This window comes from Columba livia, chromosome 2 (genome assembly GCF_036013475.1).
Source record: "Columba livia isolate bColLiv1 breed racing homer chromosome 2, bColLiv1.pat.W.v2, whole genome shotgun sequence".
Classification (NCBI taxonomy): Eukaryota; Metazoa; Chordata; class Aves; order Columbiformes; family Columbidae; genus Columba; species Columba livia.
In genome coordinates this window covers 68,530,155-68,552,798 of record NC_088603.1, presented here as the reverse complement: position 1 = coordinate 68,552,798, position 22,644 = coordinate 68,530,155, and the positions used below count along the sequence as shown (strand labels likewise).

Here is a 22,644-nt window from a genome sequence, read left to right as displayed (position 1 = left end):
TCTAGATCCTTTCCTTTTTTTCGTTGCCCTTGCTTTAAGGTGGCCCAGAAAAGAGGCCAAGAGGCAGAAGGCATCGAGAAAATGGAGCAGGGAAGCGGTGCCATACAGTCATCCCATGATGTCGTAGGGCTGCCATCAGCCTTCCCAAGTTGCTTGCTTCGTGGGGGTGGTCTGTGAGGGAAAGGAGCTGCAGGAAAGGGGTGGAGAGTGACAAGGCTGCAGTATGAACCACAGCTCCTGCCAAAAAGTGGTGTAACAGCTGTCGTGCCTGCAAAAGGCAGTTTGCTTTGAGCATCTTTTCTTTTCCTCTGTGCAGGGAATGGGCCGATATATAGGCAGCAATACGATGCTCTAGTGCAGGGTTGTCAAACTCATTTTCACCAGGGGCCATGTCAGCCTCGCGGTTGCCTTCAAATGGCCGAATGACATTTCAGGGCTCTATAAACGTAGTAGTTACATTTATACAGTCCTAAATTACATCTGGCTCTTTGAAGACAACCGCAAGGCTGATGTGGCCCCCGGTGAAAATTAGTTTGACACCCCTGCTCTAGTGTTTTGCATGGGCCTGTCGAGTCTGTGCCTTCCCTACTTATTGCACTCTGTATCTTCTTGTGGGGACAGGTACAGCTCCTGAGAGTTAATCAACATGCTGCTGGCTGCCACACACAGTTGGATGGTAACTCTGGGGCCTGTAGACCACAGTGTTTCCATGGCTGACCCCACTGAGAAGGCAGGAGGAGAGGCAGGGCAGGCTGCCTGGAGGTAGAGAGGCACGGAGACCTGCTCCAGCAATGTCAAGTTCCTGCCTTGTTTGCTTTAAGTTATTTTTCCAAAGACCTATAACGGTTGAGTTCTCTTTTATTTTTGCTTGATTGTTATCTATGCTTAAAAAAAAAAAAGGTTTAGTGCTAGCCTGAGTGAGGAACAGCTTGGGCTGCACCCTCCCAGGCTTGCCTTGGCCCATGCAGCCATACTGAGAGGGACAGTGTTAGGCAACTGCAGCTCCACGCAGCAGGGTGGTACATCTTGATATCTGCTTTTCCCTGGGACTTGGGAGATAAGTTTTGCATGGGAAAGAGGTGAGAGGGATGCAAATCTGGAAGAGGTCTGGTGAAGCAGAAGAGAGCAGAGGTTTTCCCTGGTCTCCTGCGCATCAGATGCAGTCTGCCTTACAGTACTGACTGCCCAGCAGGAGCAGCGTGAGCCCAAGGAAAAGGACGTAGCTAGGGGACACAAAAGGTGAGACGGGATATCTGGGACTGCCCTGAAAGGATGAAGGTGGTCTCATCAGCCAAGGGGCACTTGGCTGCACAGAGACCTAATTTCATTGACTTCTTGCATCAGGGCCAGTGGAATTTGTATTGTGTCACCAGTTATGGTCACAGCAGATTCTTGCATTGTTTGCCCAAAGTGCTACAAATCGTCCCTTTGCAAAGGCAGGGGAGTAACAGGCAGAGGTGTGGGAACACCCCCATCACCAGCACGCTTTGCAGAAAAATGTTACCCGTGTGTGAGGTCTGGGCTCACCGGTGACTGCAGAGCATGTCATGGGTGGTAACACTTCCTACATGTATTCTGTGTTGCTGATGGCCATGGTTTCACCGCACATAGGCACGACCCACTTGGGGAAATAAAGAGCTAGCATTCTTTCCCTTAAGCTGTCAGCAGTATGTTTGGTTTGGTTTGTTTGTTTTTTTCTGTTTGTTTGGGGTTATTTTTGTTTGTGTGTGTTTGGTTTTGTGTTCCCCCTCACCCCCATTTTTTGTTTGCTTTGTCATTGTTTTCTTTTTGAATGTAGAGGATGCAGCCTTTCTCCACTCTGGTCCCTGGACACTCTACGTGTGTGGTGGCTGTATATATTTCTTCTGTCTCTTTCTTGCATCAGTAATGTAGAGGAGGTACAGGTTTGTAGAACAGCTGTATGAATTCAGTGGGGGATAAATAGTTCTACCTGTCTCATGTTTTCCATTTTCATTCTGCACTGCTCAGCCAAGGCTTTAATATGGCAGGAGTGGTGGAATCTGATCAATTAAAACATTGGTTGATATAATAAGATCACGGGCAAGTTTAAATCCGTGCCTTTCTCAGCTTTTAGAGATCTTCCAGCCATGAGGGAGAGGTTTCAGGAGCACCATTTCCTCTATCTGTACACAAAACTGGAAGGTCCTGAGATAAATGAGCATAAAGCACTTTAATTTCATCAGCTTTCCCCCTTTCTCATCTGGTGTGGCTTGGAAATGATGGCTGTGGTCAGACTAAGAACTGGAAGGGAATGGGGTTTTGTGCCTTCTACAGATAACCTGAATTCTGTCCATGAGTTCATGATCTGTGCTTTTTATTGTTTGCTACAAAAATAGACCTTGTTTTTCTACCATACATGGCTCCAGAGCTATCCAGAGGGAAAATAGAGTTGCTGGGACATGTCACCCCGCTGCTCTTAGCCCTGCGGGGTATGTCTTTGCTACGGTGAATACAGAATGGATGCTGAGTAGAGGGACTGTATGACTCTACTTGTCTTCTTTTCACTTCCCAGGGAATCAATTTGACTTGCCATTTTGAATTCTTAAATATGAAACAATAAACAGCTCCTGCCTTGTACTTAATAGTGCGAGGAGCAAGCAGCTTGTCCACGCAGCAGTGCGGGAGGCTGTCGACAGAGGGGTGACTTCAGCCAGGCAGTCTGGAGGCAGCGCGATTAACTTATTTTCTTCCCTGATCCATCAGCCCTCTTGGTCACTGGAGCATTGAGACCTCCAGCTGTACGGTGTCCTGGATTGGCCCTCGCATACCTCCCGTGACTGCCTGACCCCAGGGCTTCACTCCTCACTTAGCCCAAGTGCCTGTGGTCCTGTGCCTGGGCTGTCCCCAGAATCAGCGCTGTTAAGACTGCAAGAGGTGATGACTGCAGACCTGGGAACTCCGTAATTCATGCTCCCCAAGCAAACAAACATTCATATGCGATTCACACTCCCAGTGTATTAATAGAGACAGAGCAACATGTGTTTTCTGCAGGAGCAAAGCACCTGTTGAGGTTGTTTGGGGTGACCAAGCACTGCAGTGGTGCTTTACTGCTTTCTGCAGGCTCTTGCGTCTGCTGTGGAGGGAGGGAAGGGTTTTTATTAGGCCAAAAGGGGCTGTAGGTGGGGAGCCATTCAGACATTTCAGGTCCACTTGCTGGATTCATGTGCTCAGCCTAAGGCAGGGCAAGTTGAGAAGCTGAGGTTGTTACCTGTTCTGGTCTAAATCTGGCATTTGTGAAACACTTGATAGAAATCTTCTAGCAATTGAGGTCAGCATTTGTCCTGCGGTATGTCTGGTGCTCCCCTACGAGGTGCATTGATAAATACATTTTGTTCCATGGTTCTGTCTGTCTGCATGTCTGAAGTCAGCATTGCAATCACTCTCAGCCATTTTATATACCAGAAGTGAGTCTTAATTAAAGCTCCTTTGAGGTTGTTTAAAAATTATCAGATCCTCAGTCACTGGGCAAGTAGCTCAAGGGCACGAAGGTTGCCCTTCTGTGCATCACGTGAAACAACACCAGTCAAACTTTGTCCAGCCTTAGGAGGCACTGAAAGCAACCCCTAGTACCTCTAGGCAATGACTTATCCTCCTTCAGTGGCATTAGGGCATTATAGTATGCCTTGGGTCTCAGATACTTTTAGACACAGATTTCACATATGTGATCTTTCATGGATTTCCTTTTGCAGAGCAGAGCCTAGAGCCACTGTGCTTTATCCTCTAGAGAAACTGCTATGGGTTGACCTTGCAGAAAAGAAGCAACATCCTAGCTGTTTAATCTGGGCACCTTAGAGAAACAGTAGCTGTAAACTGGAAAGCCATTTCTATCTGAAACATGATAACTGAGGAGGAACCTCATACATGCCTCCCGGATGCAATCACCCCCAGGGACCAGAGCAGTTGTAAGTAGGTAGGTAGGAAAGGAAGAACAGGCTATGCAACCAGTTCCTTCCCACAGGACAGCAATATCTGAAGTTCTCTCTATTTGGGATACTGGGTCAGGTAAGATGTGAAGAAAGTGAGTGAAAGTTGTTTGGTGCGCTCCACCTGCTAATGCATGAGGAATTTTGGAGAATTTTACATGGACGTTAATGGTGATCCTGTTGGCATTGCCATTGGTGGCACTCTGGTCCTTGCAGGTCCTTGCAGGTGTGCACAGACCTGGAGGGAAAGGCCTGGCCAGTGGAGGGCAGGCAACAGGCTGGGGGGGAGTGGTCTCCAGGGTCTACAAATTGCCCGAGGAGCCCAAGCCTACACTGGTAATTAGGGGCTTCTGCTGAAGGGCTAAGAGCTTTTTGTACCTCCTCAGATCCCTGAATAGGCTCTGTTATAGGTTATCTCTTGTTCTTTAGCCTTTCTGGTTTGGTTTTCCTTGATTTTGTTTTACTGGGAGGGGCAAGGCTTAACTTACAAAAATTTCCATTGTTTCAAGGTAGTCATCCAGGTCCTGCAGAAGTTGTTCGGCAGTTTCTAATTGCAGGCCATCTTTTAAGCTCTTCACAGACCAAACTATAAAAATTAAAACATTACTGCTAAACAAAAGAACACTGACCAGATAAAACCAAGAGGAAGCATTAAGAAACCAGATTAAGAGAATTACTTTCTTTGTCATTTCTGTTCTTAACTCGTATTAGAATGGGCACAAAATACCTCCTTTATATCCCCAAATGTTCAGCATGGAGTTACTTAGAAAGAATGCCTGTGTGCACAATATACACCCTGTATTCCTCATTGTAGTTCCCATTGTGGCAATCCCTGCCTGTGTTTTCTATTCCCAAGTTTTATCAATCTGAGAAAGAGTATTCCTGAGGCTCTGCTGGAAGGCAGAAGGGTGAAAGAATGTTATGTCTATGGAAATGTCAGAAGAAATGCTTTCCAGCATGCTGTGGATCATTAATTTGTCTTCAAAGAAGTGTTTTATGCTTTGGGATTTTACAGAGCAGCTACATAGAGGATATTTTACTATTGGACAGGGCATGTTCCCCACAAGGTAACATTGTAAAGCATTTTCTTCCCTAACAGGATTGCAGACAAATAGTTTCTTGCCTTTATCCTCCTGTTTTATCTCTGCTCTCCCCAAGAATCCCTCTTAATTCCTTGGTTGCTCTTCGGGGTAATGTGAGGACAACGCAACTGAAGTGGAAGATGAGAGAAACGCAGTGTTAAAGCAAACTGAAGCTGGGATGATTTGCCAGGACTGGGGAGATAACCCATGCAATCGGGGTCATTTCACAAACATCAGGGGACAAGGTTCAGGAGTAAAATCTGTCATTAATGAATCTGAAAGACGGCTTTGCCCTGAAAGTACTGAGTCAATCAGAAACTGCTAGAGTTTTCTACTCAGTTTTCAGTGACGTCATCCATATTATTATGAGAAGACAGAAAATCAGCAATTATTTTTCAGTTTTAGGGGTTTAAAATACCTTGCTTCCCTGTTCAAGTCAAATGAATAATGACGTTAGATGATGTGCGAAGGAATGCTTTTTAAAAAAAACAAGTGGTGATTTTTGATGATGGATGTAACTTGGTTACTTTGCATGAAGGTGTGCTTTGTTTTTTTTGTGGTTTGGTGGTTGTTGTTGGTTGGTTGGTTTTTGTTTTGTTTGGTTTTTTTTTTCTGTATGGCTCATGCTACTGCACTGAATAGCTTGCAAGAACATTAAATTAGAATAGTGATGAGGGTATTGACTGAAATTCAGTGCTGGTAACTGAATTGGCAGCAGCTTCCAGTTGTCCACACCCCACCTCCCTGCTCTCCCCTCAGTCCATTTTGCTGGTGTTTCAAAGGGGTTAAGTGCCTTTTCCTCAACACCACAGTTTTCAACATGACCTTTTAATGCAACCTGCTGCCAGTGCCAGTTCGCAGCATTTCCTGAAGAACTCAACGTGTTTGTTCCCATCTATGACGTGTAAGTAATAGGAAGAACTCTCACTCCTCTGGGATGTGATGAGGTTATGCTGTTAAAATTTGGGATGAGTTCCTTGTGGTTAAAGATATGTGTACATATTGTTACCTGAAGAGCAAACGGAGAGTTGGAAAGAGGATCTGAGAGTCCAGAGTCTAACCACTAAGCCTTTCCTCCCAAAGAGAAAGTATTTTAAGTGCAGGGATTACATTTTTTAAAAACAACGCATGCGTCACCACATAAATATAAATAGCAAATACCAGCAAATGAAGCAAAAACTACCCCCTAGAGCTGTCAAGTTTCTGTAAACATTTTTGTTCATTTCTGCCCTTTCTCTGTAAAGTTTGGTTTTCTTTGGAAACCTGATCTGCAGCACTGCATCATATGAAGTAGTGCTATGGAAAAGACGTTATTTGTTGCGTATGTTGGTTCACTTAAAAAAACTAACCAACATGTACTCTTTCCAGCAAGTTCACAACATGCATCAGTCAAAATTTCACTTGCTTCCCAGGGATGAGGTCTGTCACTTTGCTGTTGTGCTAATGCATATCGCATGTAACTTGTGCTCAAGCTTGTATAAAGTTGCTTGGGGTTGTATGAAGATCAGTTACATAGAGCAATAAACACTGCATTGCATTGAACCTACTCACTGTGCAAAGCAGTGGATTCACGGTCTACATCTACTCAAGTCAGATTTTTGCCTCTGCCCTCCCTTAGATACCCCTGCCAGGCACCGTGGCAGGTCTGAAGTCCCAGTGGTCCTGTTCAGCAGAGAACTTAATCCTGCCCTTTGAGCTAAGTCACTAAATATCCTCAGTGACAGGACTTCATGCACTCTGGTTCCCCATGGTTTTGAGTTAATGGGCACTCGAGTGGTTTGCTGGGTCCCAACCTAGAGAGACACCAGCTTTGATCTTTACTCAGATGAGTTAAAGTCACTCAGGCAGCTCGTTTGTGCACACAGAAACCCAATGACTGGATCTGTACTAGAAACATTGTGTTTGAGCACCAGCAGGGGAAAAAAAAATCATTAGTAGAGAAGGAAAAGATCTCAAAATCAAAATCAGAATCATTCTGTTTAGACTCTAAGGGTTGCTGTTTACTTTTATAGGTTTGTTTATACAAGTTTTGAGGACAAACTGCATTTTTATGATATGAATCTACCTAACTCCCAGCAAACTCCCCTAGAAAAATTCCTAAGAGTTTTCCTTAGGGCTGTTAAAAAAAAAAAAAAAAGAAGAAAGAAAAAAAAAAAAAAGGACATGGTGGAGCAGTTTAAGAGGTGGTATGGCTCTGCAAAATTGTGTTTGCTTTTCCACCAAAGCTTAAGTAGTTCTGCATTATGCATCTACATGGAACAAGCATAGCCAGTGCTAAGAAACAGGGATATAACCATGTTTTGAACAGTTTCACAACTGCACAGAAAGTATTGTCCCCTGCATGTGCTGTTAACGCCCAGATTTTCCTCTTTGTACAGCTGTTTCCCACACAGAAATCTAAGATGCTCTCTAGAAGGTACCATGTTCCATGCAGTCTTCTGTTGGACACTGGGTTTCCATCTGTTATTTTATTCCTAGGACCAACACAAATGTCATCCTGATCATAAGATACAGAGACATAGTTTATGGGGAAAACTGGTACAGTCTTCTGGAGAACCATGTTAGTGGCCCAGCAGCCAGCAGTGTCTTCGTGCTGTGCCTAACAAAGCTTTTTTGGGCGGTGAAACCTGCCAGGTATCATTGCACAACTCCCATTTGCATAGCTATATTGACAGCAGTAGGCCAGATGGCATTTGGCAAAATTTTGGACCTGACAAATTTCACAGGGGTTTTACCTTTTGTTCCTCAAAGGCCAGGATTTCATCCCTCTTTCTAAATCCCATGAAGCTGCACAGCCCTGAGGAGGATAAGAGCTCGCTAGTGGGAGATGACTGCACCTTCTGGCCTCCCACTGTGTGTCGGCTCTTGACCGCCAACAGGGATACTGGAAAAAGAGTCTAAACTCGGGGCTCCATCCCACTGCTCACAAGTGTTACATTTTCAGTGAGGCAAGGCAAGCGATTCCCCAAAAATGGCAAATGTAAAAAGAAGGTTATAAGCAGGAATGAATTCCCTTTCCTTGGCAAGAGTTATAGATGTGTTGCAAACCACATCCCCATTGTGTTCATGCCCAGATCTTCAGTGGTGTGTGCTGGTGCAGCTGCCACTCATGTCAGCATTGCAAGTCAGCAGTCAAGGGTAGAAACTGCAGAGGCCAGATGAACTCTGTTTTTCTGTTGCTCTACACTGTTTATGGCTGCCTAGCATCGTCGTTATTTTTTTCAGAGTTTTTGCTTTTCTATGGCGTACCAGCTGTTGCTCACCACAGGCAGCTTTGGGAGGCCAGATGTGCTCTCGTGATGTGAGCACTTACGAATTGACCCAGAATGCCTTCGCTTTGTTTTGCTGGAGGTTTTGTGCAGAATCAGTGCCATATCATCTCTTCACCAAATGCTTACAGTCTAAATGGTAGAGCAAGAAAAGGAAGCCAAACCAGTGCAGCATGAAGTTGCAGGGAAAATATGCTAGGTTTGTAAACTTGTGGCCCGGTGTCTCCTTCTGTCTTCAAAGAAAGCTATTTATAGAATCAGTAAAAAAGCCATTTGTCTCAGTAGTTCTTCATTTAAAATCAGAAAATGGAAATAGATACATGGCAGAATATGAGGATTTCTTCTTCATTGCATTAATTCATATACCCTCATTCATTCATTTCTTATTGCATCTCTTCATGTTTTAAAATATAGACAAAAATAAATCAATGCTAAGGGTAGTCCATGCTACTAGCTCATGATTGCAACAAGCATTTTATCATGTGTCTGCCATTGCTGAAAAACTGAATTCATCATCTCTGTAAAGTGGTTTTGGAAAAAAAAAAATGGTGGTTAATGGTATCTTATCAGGGATATGTTTGAATGGTAACTAGCCTGAGGTCATATTGATCTGAGAAGAAATATCCTCAGGAATCCAAATGCACAGTCTAAATAAAATGTAGGTAGAATTAGCAGAAGATAGAACCAGCTTAATCTGATTGTTTTGTTTCTAAGCTGATGCTCTCCTAACTCTTGAGAGACAGAGGGAAGTGCAGACGTGAGTGTGTTATGCACAGCCAACCGTGGTGAGAGGACTTCATTAAATCCTGGAGGCCCAGGGCAAGGCCAGTGTGAGTTTGTCTTTTCTAGACCAGACTTTGATCTTGGCTGCCCTGGAAGAAGGCACATCCCTGAGAGATGACAGTGAGACTTCTGCAGCTCCCACACAGACAGACTTAGTGAAGGCCTTTTAACACAGGAGCTTTTAACACAACAGAATAAATGACCTTTTATAATAAGAGGCTGTTTCGAAACAGTCTTATGGTGGATGTGTTCAGCCCATCAAAATGGCCAGGTGGGTGGGAGGATGACTTCTTTTCCGGCACTAATTAGATGAGGAAGTTTGTGGTGGGATGTGTGTTACGTCTGTAGAAGATAACTGTAATTTTTAACCGTAATGGTTTACCCTTCCAGTTCCCAGTGGCACATGTCCAGGTTCTGATGGCTGGGAAGCGCTGCTGTAGCCAAGGACTCCTTGGTGTGTCAGAAGGGCAGGCTGTTAGTTCTGCTCTCAGTTTCTCTCTCCAAACTAAATGGAGGGCCGTAGTGTTCATCTGTCCCCCTCGGGAGTTATGTGAGTGATGAGGGTGCGTAAAGCAGTGATAAAGTAAGGAGAAGACTTTACGAAGATGGTGCCGGCAGGATGCTGAGTATCAGCACCCCCTGGAGATACAAGATTGTTCCCACGTAGGCTAAGGAGCTATATTAACATCCTGATGCTGTGCTTAGGTCACTAAGGCTTCAGGCCTTGGGCAGGAAGGCCAACTCCAGACAGAGGTTGTCGTACTTGGCTGCAGTTAAACATTCGTGATGTTAAAAGCAGTCCTGGAAAGCGCTGGGGTAACATCTGGTCACCAGGAGACAATGCAGATTGAAAAGGCTGTGGTTGGACAGGCCTGGACCTCCTCTGGCTCCCTGGTGCAGGAGAGTGGTCTGAGTGTCCATGCTGTGAGGTCCTTGCATGGTTATCACCATCCACCACCACCCACGTGCAAAAGAAGGAAGGGAGAAGTGACTCGTTTTGCATCCTGGCCCTGCAAATGATGCATGCAACTGCGTGGTCTCCACTCCTCCTGGCTCCTGCATCACCCCCGTTCTGCCTGCCACGGTCATTCCTTGTGTTTCATAAGTGCTTCTGGGGAGACGCCCAGTGTTCATTTTGTTCTGCAAAATGTTTAGTCCAACACAGGAAATGGAGCATGTTTAAGGAAAACCAAACTGCACACCCACCCCAGCAGTCTTTGCCTGCCTGTCAAGCGAGAGGGAGAGGCACTTATGGAGTGCAGGCAGAGCCACAGGTGCTGGCAGCCCGTGACAAAAAGTGGCCTCACCTGTGGAGACTTGGGGGCAGCCAGAACACTGGGGAAGGGAGAGCTCTGGTTTCATGGTGTGTAGATGGCAGAGCTGTGAGCAAGGGCAGTCGGATCCATCTCACCAGCTGGCTCACTCAGCAGTTTTCACAGGAAGTGTGGAGAGAACACATTTTACAGGAGATGCTTATCATTACCCTGTACTGCTTAAATATAGTCTGTGTAGCAGGTTAGAGCTTGTTAGGCTTTTATCTTCTCAAGTTGGAGGATGATGTATTAATCCATGAGTGTTGCAGCCTCAAGTGAATTAGAGAAAGTCATCCCCAGTGAGTAAAGATAAATGACATCTGGAAATTAACCCATTACACAGTCTCTTCCAACGAAGTGCTTACTGAAATATTAAATTGTAAATGAAGATACTTCAGGTCTCATGTGGAAGTCAGAAAGACACTTATTTGTAATTCCAGTACTGGTTTTATTATTATTTTTTTTTTGTCTCAGAGATTTTGTTTCTCCTGAAAAGGTTTGGGACTAACAGCCCCAGAGGACCAAATCTCTATTAATCCACGGAGCAGGCACAGCAGCTGCAGTGCGAGCTGCTCTACCCTGTTAATGTGCTGCAGCCTTTGCCTAAAAAGGTCAGTCCCAAGGGATGTGGTGTTAGCTTAGACTTCACAGCATCCAACTTAAAAAAAAGAGTTCTTCAGCTCTTTATTGACATGCAGCTGTATTAATTGAACTGGATTTAACCATTCATTTAGCTGGATTTAAGGTGACAGGCTGGGCAACACAAACCCACTATAAACTTTTCTGCTAGGGGTATTCCAGATTCAGCTTGAGCCAGGATGCACCTTGAAGTTGAGCGTTGCTCAGCTATTTTAAGAACAACAGCAGTAATAATATTGAGATGCACATTCAGCCATCAGTGTTACTAAAGTCTTGGCAGTCTTTCTGGTTTCTAGGTTTGCCACTCCACACCAAGGTTTGCACAGAGGTAAAAATGCCCCTGTTATTCCAGGGCAAGTCATTCTAGTTTTAAACCAGTATAAGGTGCATGCAAGTTGGTGAGATTTGCTTTGGAGTAAATACGCGTCTACAAATACCCTTGTTCCATGGTAAGATCTGCATGCATAACAAAAAGCAAGAGACAAATCATTTTCAAGAGTTCCTTCCTCCAGCACCCCCCATTGCTGCGGTGATGGTTTTTATTCTCAGAATGTGGAACTGGACCGAGCCTGACAACATCAGCTCACTTCAGAGAGGCTGCCCAGCAGGAATGACTTCGGCTGCCAACCTGAGCTGACTCCAAACTGAGAACCCAGAGGGCAAACCTCTCCTTCCCATTATCTACCCTGTAAGGCATCAGAGCCAATTTCCCATTTTCTTTTAGTGCTAGCAGCTTGATGATAACAGAGAATTATTAAAGCTATATAATATTAAATGCGATGGTAATTAGATAAACCCCAGTAACTGCCAAACTGTGATTTTTAAAGACTGTTGTTTGTCACTGGCTTTTTCTTTTCTGGTGGTGGACAGACTGTCTTCTCTGTTCTGCAGCCACCGCCACTGCATGAATATGGCCTCTTTTCATGGAGGGAATTTGTTTCTGCTCGTTTAATTGCTTTCAACCCATCTCATTTATTTTCTTACTGCAAGGCTCTCAGTTGCCCTCATGTTAAGAGTATTTGGAAGACCATTTATGGCCTGCAGAGGCTTGGGGTCACACAGCATCGCTTGGGGTGGTGGAGCTTCTAGGAAGAGAGAGACTGCTCTGCAGGGAGGGCACAGGTTTGATTTGGAGTCTGGCTCAGGTTGTCCTTTTGAATAAGCCTGGAAACATTTGATACAAGAACATACCCAAACAATTTTGGACTTGAGGTCCTTGGATGTTTTAGAGGTGTTATGGAGGCAAAACTAGGCCTGCACTTACTGAAATCTTTAACATATCGTTTTACAAGGGAAATCTCCCAAAGTCTGATTTGCTCTTTTAGCTGTTTTCATAGGCACATCACTTGTGTGCTACCGCTATGCTTTCCTCATTAATAAATTCCTGGTATAAGGAAGACCTGATAGTTAATACCGTTAAATCCAAACCAAATGTTAATTCGCATGCATATTTAACGTTGTTTAATCCCTGTTTAAGATCAGCAGTTTGAGTTTTTTTCAGAAATTTTGTACTCGCCTGCCTGTGAAGTGTGGATTCTCTGCAATGAACATGAACAGAATAACCTCCCATGCAACGGTACAAGAAAGACCTCTGCGGAAGGCTCTTTCACTGCTGGTTTATGTGGTTAAAATGGGAGTAATACAAAACTAATCAACCTCAAGAAAACATTGAAGATATGAATGATTGCTCATATGAGCCTGCCAACCTTCTCGGTATGTTTTCCATAGACTTAAGGGGTCAAAACAGACAGGACAGAGCAAGACTCTTTGAGTGACAACAGTACTTCTTTTGGCTTTTAGTAATTTTTTCCTAGAGTCAGAAATGAGTGAGTGCACAGTCTCAATTCTGACTCAGTCTCACACTGTTAGTGATAAGTGGCGTTTTAACTGATATTGAAGCAAGGACAGAAACTAACATTTAAGAGCAAGCAAGAAAGACAGAAATTAGGAGAGTAACAAAGAAAAATGCTAAAACAGTAGTTCAGAAAAGAATATAGTGTGGGGGGAAATTATTTTAGACCAGAACTGTAGAAAAAGTACTTGACCACAGACTGAAAATTGGAAAAGCTGCTGTTCCTTGTCAGACCAGCTTGATTTGGAGTCTAAGCTGCTGAGCGACAATTTTCATCTAGTCTGATCCTGTGTCTTTTAATTAACCAGGGTGGTCATCCACATCTTTGAGATTTTGATGTGAGCAGGAGCTCGTCTCTGTTGATTTGCTTGACACTCTGTGTGGAGAAAGAATCAGCTGCTACTGGTGATCCCAGGGCTGATTTGTCTGCATCTTCCACTGGAAATGTTTCTGTAAACGAAGTAAGCTGTGCAAGGAGGCACCTAGTCTAATTGGAGCATTAGGTCTGTGCGGTAGGTGGTACGCAGGTGGTTTTTTGTTGGTTTTCTGTCAGCTCATAGTTTATTTGTGACAGATGCAGGGTTTTGATGGATGTAGGCAGTGCAGCTGAATGGAAGAAACATTATGTGCTGGTGTGTAGTGCAGCTGTGCTGCAGCTTACAACACTTTTAGGGTGCTGGTCAGGATCCTGACCTGGGTGATACAGCGGAGTCACTGGTTATGTTACCCCCCACCTTTGTAGCTCCGCACTAGAGTGGTTTCAGCACAGTTGTGCTGAGTGGTGTCACAGAGCAGAGCTGTCAGAATCACCTGCTAGAATCTGTCATTTTTGAGAGTCTGCCAACATTTTCTGTGGATGGATGTAACAAGCATATTCCCATCCTTGCCAGCAGCCCACTAGTGAACTGAAATTGTACAAGGTTTCACTGATAAAGCCGTAGCAGTACAGTCCATGTGAGAAATGCAGTTCGGACTGTCAGATGATCTCCTCGCTAACTCACCTCTCTAAACACCAAAAAGCCAAAGGAGCCTCACCCCGACCACCAAGAAATGTTGCAGTACCACTTCTGTTAGCCATGCCAGCAATGTTCAGCAACAGCTCAGGCAATGTATGTGTTGGAGATGTGTTTTCTCTCCCTCCTTCCCCACTGAACGTGATGGACCAGCGCTATGGCTTCTGCTGAGATGATGCAGCTCCTTCAACCCCAGCTCACCAGACAGACCAGCGGTTCCCTTCCCTCTCCTTCTCCTTTTCCCTCTCATTAAGCCAGTGCAGTAGCTGTCATCTCAGCTCAGCTGTACGTCAGAAAAGATAGTACACAGTTTCGGCAGCAACCTGAACCGAAAGGAAGGATTTTGCAGGCAGAATTGGAGTCTTGGGGAATGAGTTTGAATGATGCCATCCCAGAAGAAGAAAGACTCTTTTTCCGGTGCATGGTTTTTGCCAGCCAAGAGCAAGGATGTGAATTTTAATATACATGGGTAATCGACCTGGCAATGATTCAGAATGCTTGGGTAGGTCTTGCCCCATCTAGGAAAGATTTAAATCTAATTAGAAATCAGAGCTAGGAGGAAATATATTTCTGTCCATGAGAATTTCAAAGATCTCAAAAAAAGTCTCATGCTGTAATGGGAGGAAAACTTGAAAAACTGAGATACAATTAAAATCAGATAATAGGTAAAAATGTTTTCTAAAACTGTACAACAAAGCCTATAGCTCTTTATTCTAACTAGAAGATAGTTTCATTTCAAACCAAATTTCATTTACATTACAGCATTTTTTAAGTAGACCTTCACTAAATTTTTGAAGCAAACCTTTGTTTTCAGCCCAGCAAATGGATTTTTTTTCTGCAGTTTTCCCAAGCCATAAATGTATTCAAACAGTTTTCACTTGACCAGATTCAGATTTGAAAACAAGCATTTTCTAATGTAAATTTTCCTTGAAAAATTCCTGCCACTTCTATTAGAAACCATTAGTTCTTACTTAATTTTGACGCAAGGGCAACAGTGACTGTGTAGCTTATCTCAGTTTTAGTTGCACTAGCCTTATAGTGGAGCATTACTAAGGTTTTTCCACCCCAGGAGCTGAATAAGTTGTGACCGATGATGTTGTTTTAGTCACCCTAGCTGTATGATCTCATGGTTATTCCATGTTTTTCTAACATGTCTGTTGTACCAAAGAGATTATGTATCATTATTGCAGTAGCTATTTCACATTTCTAAGAAAATGTAACATTCATTCATAAATACAAGGAGAACAAAAGACAGAAGAACCAGCATTATATTCCATATCTACCATACGGAGCCTGCAAGTCAAAAAACACATATAAAAAGGAAACCAAAGCAGATTAACAGACGTAAAATCATTATGCATTCATAAGAAAAAATCAGAGTAGGCAGAGAGAGTGGTAAACAGATCGGATGCTGGAAAATCGCTCTATCCAGGACTAAATGAGTGTAAATAAAACTAGGGGGAAAAAAAAGTTTTCTTTTTCGCTGTAGGAATGGCAGTGGTGGGTGATTAGCAACAAAAGGAGGGCTAAGGAGAATCTCCATCCTTTACTGGGTGCAGGGGGAAGCAGTGAAAAAAGGATGAGGAAAAGGCTGAGGTACTTGGTGCCTTCTTGCCTCAGTCTTTAATAGTAAGACCAGTTGTTCTGTAGGTGCGCAGCCCCCTGAACTGAAAGGCAGGGACAGGGAGCAAAACAGAGCCCACATAACCCAAGGGCAAATGGTTAGCAACCTGCTACACCATGTAGACACATATAAGTCTATGGGACCAGATGGAATCCACCCAAGGGTACTAAGGGAGCTGGTGGAGATGCTCACCAAGCCACTTTCCATCATTTATCAGCAGTCCTGGCTGACTGAGGAGGTTCTAGTTGACTGGGGGTTAGCAAATGTGACCCCCATCTACAAGAAGAGCTGGAAGGGGGATACAGGGAACTATGGGCTTGTCAGTCTGACCTCGGTGCTGGGGCAGGATATGGACCAGATGATCATAAGTGCCATCACAGAGCACATACAGGACAACCAGGTGATCAGGCCCAGTCAGCATGAGTTTCTGAAAGGCAGGTCCTACTTGACTAACTTGATCTCCTTCTATGACAAGGTGACCCGCTTAGTGGATGAGGGAAATGCTGTGGATTGTTGTGTACTGAGACTTCAGTAAGGCCTTTAACACTGTATCCCATAGCATCCTCCTGGAGAAGCTGGCAGCTTATGGCCTGAATGGGTGTACTCTGTGATGGATAAAGAACTGGCTGGATGGCCAGGCCCAAAGAGTTCTGGTGAGTTGAGTCAAATCCAGTTGGCCAGCAGCATCCTGGCTTGTATCAGGAATAGTGTGACCAGCAGGACTAGGGAAGTGATCATGCCACTGTACTTGTCACTAGTGAGGCTGCACCTCGAGTCCTGTGCTCAGTTTTGGGCCCCTCACCTCAGAAAAGACATTGAGGTGCTGGAGCATGTCCAAAGAAGAGCGACGAAGCTGGTGAGGCATCTGGAGCACAAGTGTGATGAGGAGCAGCTGAGGGAACTGGGGCTGTTCAGCCTGGAGAAAAGGAGGCTGAGGGGAGACCTGATCGCTGTCTACAACTACCTGAAAGGAGGTTGTAGCATGGAGGTTGTTGGTCTCTTCTCCCAAATAGCAAGTGATAGGACAAGAGGAAATGGCCTCAGGTTGCACCAGGGGAGCAATAGATTGGATATTAGGAAAAATTTCTTCATGGAAAGTGTTGTCAGGCATTGGAACAGGCTGCCCAGGGAAGTGGTGGAGTCACCATGTCTGGAGGTATTTAAAAGATGTGTAGGTGTGACACTTAGGGACGTGACTTAGTGGTGGACTTGATAGTGTTAGGTTCACAGTGATCTGAAAGGTCTAACCTAAATGATTCCATGATACTGATGTCTCTGTAGCCTTGGGGTAAGCTGCGGGGCACTGGGATACATCGCGTCTAACACACAGCTATAGCTTTTGAAGTTCACCGTTAGACACACAGGGTGCCTCCCTGAACAGACTTGACCGACTGTCCATGTTCCTTGCTTATCCTGGTTGGACAGACATCTTGGTGAGATGAGGCAGTTTTTTTTAAGGAACTCCTCTGAGAGCTGTCTTCTCCCAGCAAAGTCTCCCCATTGGGTTCTGCTTTGCAATATGAGAATTTGAGCCTATTCTAACTATTTTCTTCTCTGGGAGAACAGCACTTAAATTCCAGTTTGAAGAGGAACACACAAAGGTTTTGAGCACTCAGACCTCTGGCTGAATGTCTTTTGCTCCCCCTAATTCAGTTATGGTGCTTCTGAATGGTCCTTAACTGACATGGAAACTGAAATCCTGTCATTAGCGAGGTATCATTAGTTAGAGAACGAGCTTTCACACTAGGTCTTGCTTTAGCCCCAGTCTGGAGGGAGCACTTCAAAGCCCTGTAGGTAGTACCTGCTGAACCGCATTGGCAAACTGCATTTGGATGTGTCTGTCATGACGAAAGGGCTAACGCAGATTCACTGGGCGCTGTGCAAGAGGCTGCCCTAGCTCTGGTGGGAGAGCTTTGTCAGCAGGGGATGCACAGTCAGGAGCTGCGTTTGCTCCCGTGGGTCCGAGGAGTGCTGATAAAATCTGGAACTGCACCATCATGTGTTTGTGTAGGAAAGGAGCTGTACAGCAGCTTGTACCTGCCATGTATAATTTGATATAATGAATTTAAAAGGTCAACATTGCAGTCTACTAGTGTTCAAAATAAAACTCCTGAAAGGTGAAATTCTGTGCTTAGACAGTTGTGAAGTCCCCCTTTGTAGCTGAATCGTGGGATAACAGATTTCAAATGAACTGCTAGCTTTTGGTTGCCTCTGCCCCACTTTCCAGTTGAGACCAGTGGATACAGCTAAAGCCACCAGCTTTGATGAAGAGGGGAATCAACATTTCTGTTTCAGGCTGTGTTTGTATAAACAGGCAGCTGCTTGAATATGCTGAAGTGTGAGGAATGTAAGCAGAGAAACAGCAAGAGCGTGTGGAAATCTCTTAAGAAATACCACTGAATACATTGGACTGCAGTTCAGCATTTTGTTATGGGCATCATTTGTATTTATACTGTCAACACTGAGTGGATGAATGGAGATACAATGAACAATATGAACAATTTGAATTTTTCAGTGTGAGCTCGAGACGTGATTCTGTTTCTCCAGCAAAGAAGATGATTTTTTTTCTGCCGTTTCAGGGATTAGGTAAATCCCATGAGTGATGACAACAGACAGAACTAGGGCTTGCAGAGATACAGAAGGGAAAATATACTTGACACTTGTGAGAAGTGAACTCTGAGCTGGCGGTGTGGTTAGACACGCAAGCCTCGTTTCACAGTGCTGAAATATTGCCTTCTCATTCTCCTACCTTGAATCATGAAACCCCACATTCTTCTAATGATTCTTTCAGAGGGAGAACTGAAATGATTCATATAAAGAACCAGAATTGCTCAAACCACATCCCTTTTGTTTATCTAGACCAAACTAAAACCTCTGCCCAAGTTCAGATCGTTTGGAATAAAATACTCATAGCGTTCCTGGGCTGGTTTTCTTCTCCTGTTCCTTTATGTTCCTGTCTTTCTTCGGATAGCTTGCTTCAAAACTCACGTAGTACTTCTTGTGACAGAAATCATACCTCGCTGTGTGCTTCTGTGTATGGACAAGAGGCTCAGAAGTTGGAATCTCATAGGGGTTAGTTACCCTGATGCAAGGAAGGAAGGTCGCTGCTGTGAGGAAGGCTTGAGCAGCTGTTTAAGCAGGAGAGAGGCAGCTGAGACTGGTGACAGGGGCAGAGGAGGGGGATTTACATTGTGTCTTGAATGAAGTAGTTCTGTCTGGGACACAAGAGAAGGGAGGTGAAGCAACGAAGAGGAAGCTCCAAGCTTCAGATGCCTTTTAGAGAAGGGTTAGGGATGGGGACAGAGGTAATGGAAGAGACATAGTGCCTAAGAGCTTGGATAATTTAAAGGCCCTTAGCTCAAGATTGACCTTCTGGTGAAGGGGGCTGACGTGAGTGTAGAGCACTTTGAGGCTGCTTGAGTGCAGAAGGTCAAGGACTAAGAAACATGTCACCTTCAGACACCTTTTCATCTCTTTATCTTCTTTAATTCTTTTAATGCAGTAAAAGCATCTTGAGTAGTTTTTGTCTTCCAGTCAGCAAATCCTACATGCTGTCATGTAGCAGTTGAAGAGGCAATGTTCAGCCCTACTTCACTTGCTGATAAGCTGCAATACCTAACATGTACTTGTAGCCTTTAATATGTATCGACAGCCAGTTCCACAGAAGCTGTGTGTCTGCCTTTCTACTAGGTTCTTGGGGGCTTTTCAGTACATACACCTACACAAAAATTCAATAAGGGATCGAGGCGTTAACCATGGGCTTCTGTGGTATGGTCAGAGGGAGAGTCAGGGTCAGGTGTTGGTTTAGAGACTTTCATATGCTTTTTTAAAGTGCATCTGAACTGCAGGCTTTTAGCTAAATGTTGGCCTTACATTAATAGCCCTTTTTGACAGTCTTTATGTAATTTGCCCTTTGTATCATGGTTTGTGGCAGTAGCCTTCAAAGGTCTGTTTTGGTTATTTTTTTATCTGAAGATAAATAGTGACTTGGAGAGTAGCTAGAGAAGAAGTGGTTGGAGTTCCTGCAGGGAACGTGTGCTGTCCATGAATACAGAAGGTGGAAGGTTGTGAGTTCTGATTTGCATCACTGGAGGAAGGTGGGAAGTGCGGGTGCTCTTGGAGCATGTCAGCCAGCTCTGCGGCTGAGCATTTGCACCAGGGTGTATCATTTTCATAATTTAACCATAAAACCTATTTCACAGGAGTCACAGTGCTTTGTATTTCCATGTTACTTTTATGGACTTTCTCGGAGTAACCTGCCACCCTGTATTTTTTCGCAGAGGGCAGGATGAGGTGAAGAGATGCTGATGGCTTCCACGCCGTTGCTCGGATCCGCTGTGGGAAATGTAACACCTCTCCATGTCCGAAATGCCCAACCTGCAACTCTTGACAGGAAAGTCAGAGCTGTCTCTCAAGGCCTGCTTTTTGGAGTAGTCACAAAGCAGCTTTCTTGTAGCTTGCTGGAAAAAAAATGCAGTGAAAGTCATTTTGATGACAGCTAGAGGGAAGAAATAACATTCTTTGCAAACTTACATGTAAAGAATAAGAAAAACAAGTGCAAGAGCTGTGCAAGGGAGAGGACTCTTTATTTGATGCTTGAATGCTACAGGCCTGTGGGAGGTCTTGTGTTTACAGATACGGGGGTCAGTCAGAGAACTCCATTACCATTTGCTCTTAACACTGGTTGTGTGATGCTTCCCCTCTTTTATTTTCTTTCTGTTCTGCTTTGTTCCCTTCTGCCTGGATTAAGCTCTGCAACGTATGTGGTATGTGCAAAAGAAAGGGTGGGAACCTTGCAGCAAAACGAGTTGAGTTGATCCTGCCACAATTCCTTTTTTCCCCCTAAATAATCAAATTAATTAATTAGTTCATTGCTCTGGGGAAGTACTCTACTCCGCTGCTTGCTGGCTGCGCTGACTTACAAGGCTGCTCTCAATTCCACGGTCTCCAGAGCTGGTGTCTCCCCCCACCGCAGCTCCCGAGCCCTCCGTGCTTTTGGGGAGGCCGTGGCAAAGGTGCGTGTGCCTCCCGGGCTGCCTGCAGAGCTAATACCCCTCTCAAAGCGTGAGGGATGTTAGATCACCCTTTTCTTCCAGCCCCGGTGGCAGACGTGAGCATGCTCCTTGCATGCATGGCACTGGCTATTTGCCAGGCTTAGTGTAATTTTTTTTTTTTTGAATGAGTGAGTGAATGAATGAATGAATACCTGATTAAGTTAATGAAGCTGAGCCAATGGTGGGAGGGAGCGACTTGGCTGCTGCCTGCTCTAAGAGATCTGGCAGCACATTAGACTTGCATAACGCTTTACAGCTCCATGCTGCGCTCCATATGAGCCACAGGAGAGGGCTGCAATAATTACTCGTCTTTTCTCCTGAAACCAGCTGCAGGTAGCTTGTCATCCTTTTGTCCATTTCACTGGTGTCGGGGAGTCACTTGTCTCTGCGCCGTGGATTTCCAGTGGCAGATGGGTAAGATGCTTTCACAGAAGTGCTCGCAGCGGTGAGAAAGCATGTTCGTGGCTCAGTGGGTTTTACGAAAGATCCATTCGGATATCCAGGCTGTGATTCACTGGACCCACGTGTCCAATGGAGGAATGTTTTTAGTTCCTGAGTTCAAAACTCCTATGTAAATAACCTTTATGGAAGCTGTGTGATTTTTATTTTCTTGTTCCTTCTTCAGTTGTCTGGGAGAAGGGGAGCATAAGGTTTTCTTGTACCTTTTTTTTTTTTTTTTTTGTAAGAAAAGCAATTTTTAAACCCTTCCAGTACTTTCTGATTGCTGTTCAAAGCGAGTTCTTTCTGGCAGTCCTGGATGGTACATACCTTTGTTTCTCACGTACTTAAATTAGGAGTACTGGCACTGCCTGTTAGCACACCGCCTTCATTTGTCAACGTTCCCTGTTTGAGAGCAACACTGATGATTTGCATTCTTAGTTGGAACGGGTGGGTTTTTTAATTGCAACTGGAGCCTGTGACTGTGGAGCCTGCTATGTCGTTATAAAACTGCATTATTTCTTTTTCTTTTAATTGTTTTCTGCCTTGTCTTGTCAGATAGAGCAGTCGGGGCAATCTCGCCCTCACTGCGGTGGCCTCAGTCAAGTGATGCTGGTGATGGATTTGGCTCTCTATGCCTATTGTATCTGCCTGCCACACTCCCTGTGGAGCAGGAGAGAGGCTCCCTGCAAAGCTGAGTCCAGAAGAGTAACTAGTGAGTTGGTTTTGTGGGCTGCAAGGCCAGGACCAGCATTTTATAGGGAGAGAAGGTGCAGAAGAGTTTGTCTGGCGTGGGTCTTCTTTTTTTGCCCATGTGCGTTCATACGTGCACTGATGCCCTGTGAGATTGCCCGTGCTCAGACTGCTGGTTTGAGGGTCTGCGCAGGATGAGTGGGGAGGGCTGCAGGGCACACCCAAACATAGCTGACCCTGAATGGAGAAGAAAAAAGATGAATGAATTAGAGAAAGAAAAACCAGAGAGGTGGCTGGGGGGCGGAATGTTGAACCCGCTCTCGGCCTTCTGCAGCGCTGGGGGAGTGTGTTGTGTGCCTTGAGGCTGGGATGAGCTGCTGGCGTTTCGGTTTTGTCAGTGGTGATGGTCAGCGATCCTGATAAGGCGAGGCACGAAGTGTGTGCTGGGGCTATGACCAAGGGCTTGTGCAAAATTGCTTCGAGTTAAAGCTTTGCTGAATGAAGCCTGGGAGCATGCGAGGTGTTGGAATCCATTTCAAGGGGAATTTAACATCAGTTCATGTTTCGCACTTTACAGATGGACTAATTATAGTCTAATTTGCTAGCACGTGGAATCTACCAAAGCAGCAGTCTGCAGGGAGGACTTCCAAGGAAAGGCGTTGAGCATGCAGCTGACCTTTCCAAATCTGCCCCTAAAGCCATGCTCTCACACCGTCCTCTTATCTTAAGGGCTTAAAGGTACATTCCTCCCCATAAGTGCCTGTGCTTATCTGTAAAATGGCTGCTCCGAGTTGGCTGCTGCTTGGTGGTGTTACTGGCTGGATCTTCAAAGGGGTGAAACACCCCTGGTTCCTGTAATTTTTCATGGGGGTCTTATTCATGTCTCCTGGCAGCAAAGCCAGGCGTCTCTCTAATTTGCTTTGCTGAAGAAGTAGAGAAC

The 22,644-nt window shown here is 44.8% G+C and overlaps 1 protein-coding gene across 10 annotated transcripts in view; it reads left to right on the top strand.

Annotated features, from left to right (window-relative positions):
- ATXN1 (ataxin 1) overlaps positions 1-22,644 on the top strand; it is a 358,291-nt gene that overhangs the window by 311,119 nt on the left and 24,528 nt on the right. The gene's annotated exons all lie outside the window — the stretch shown is intronic.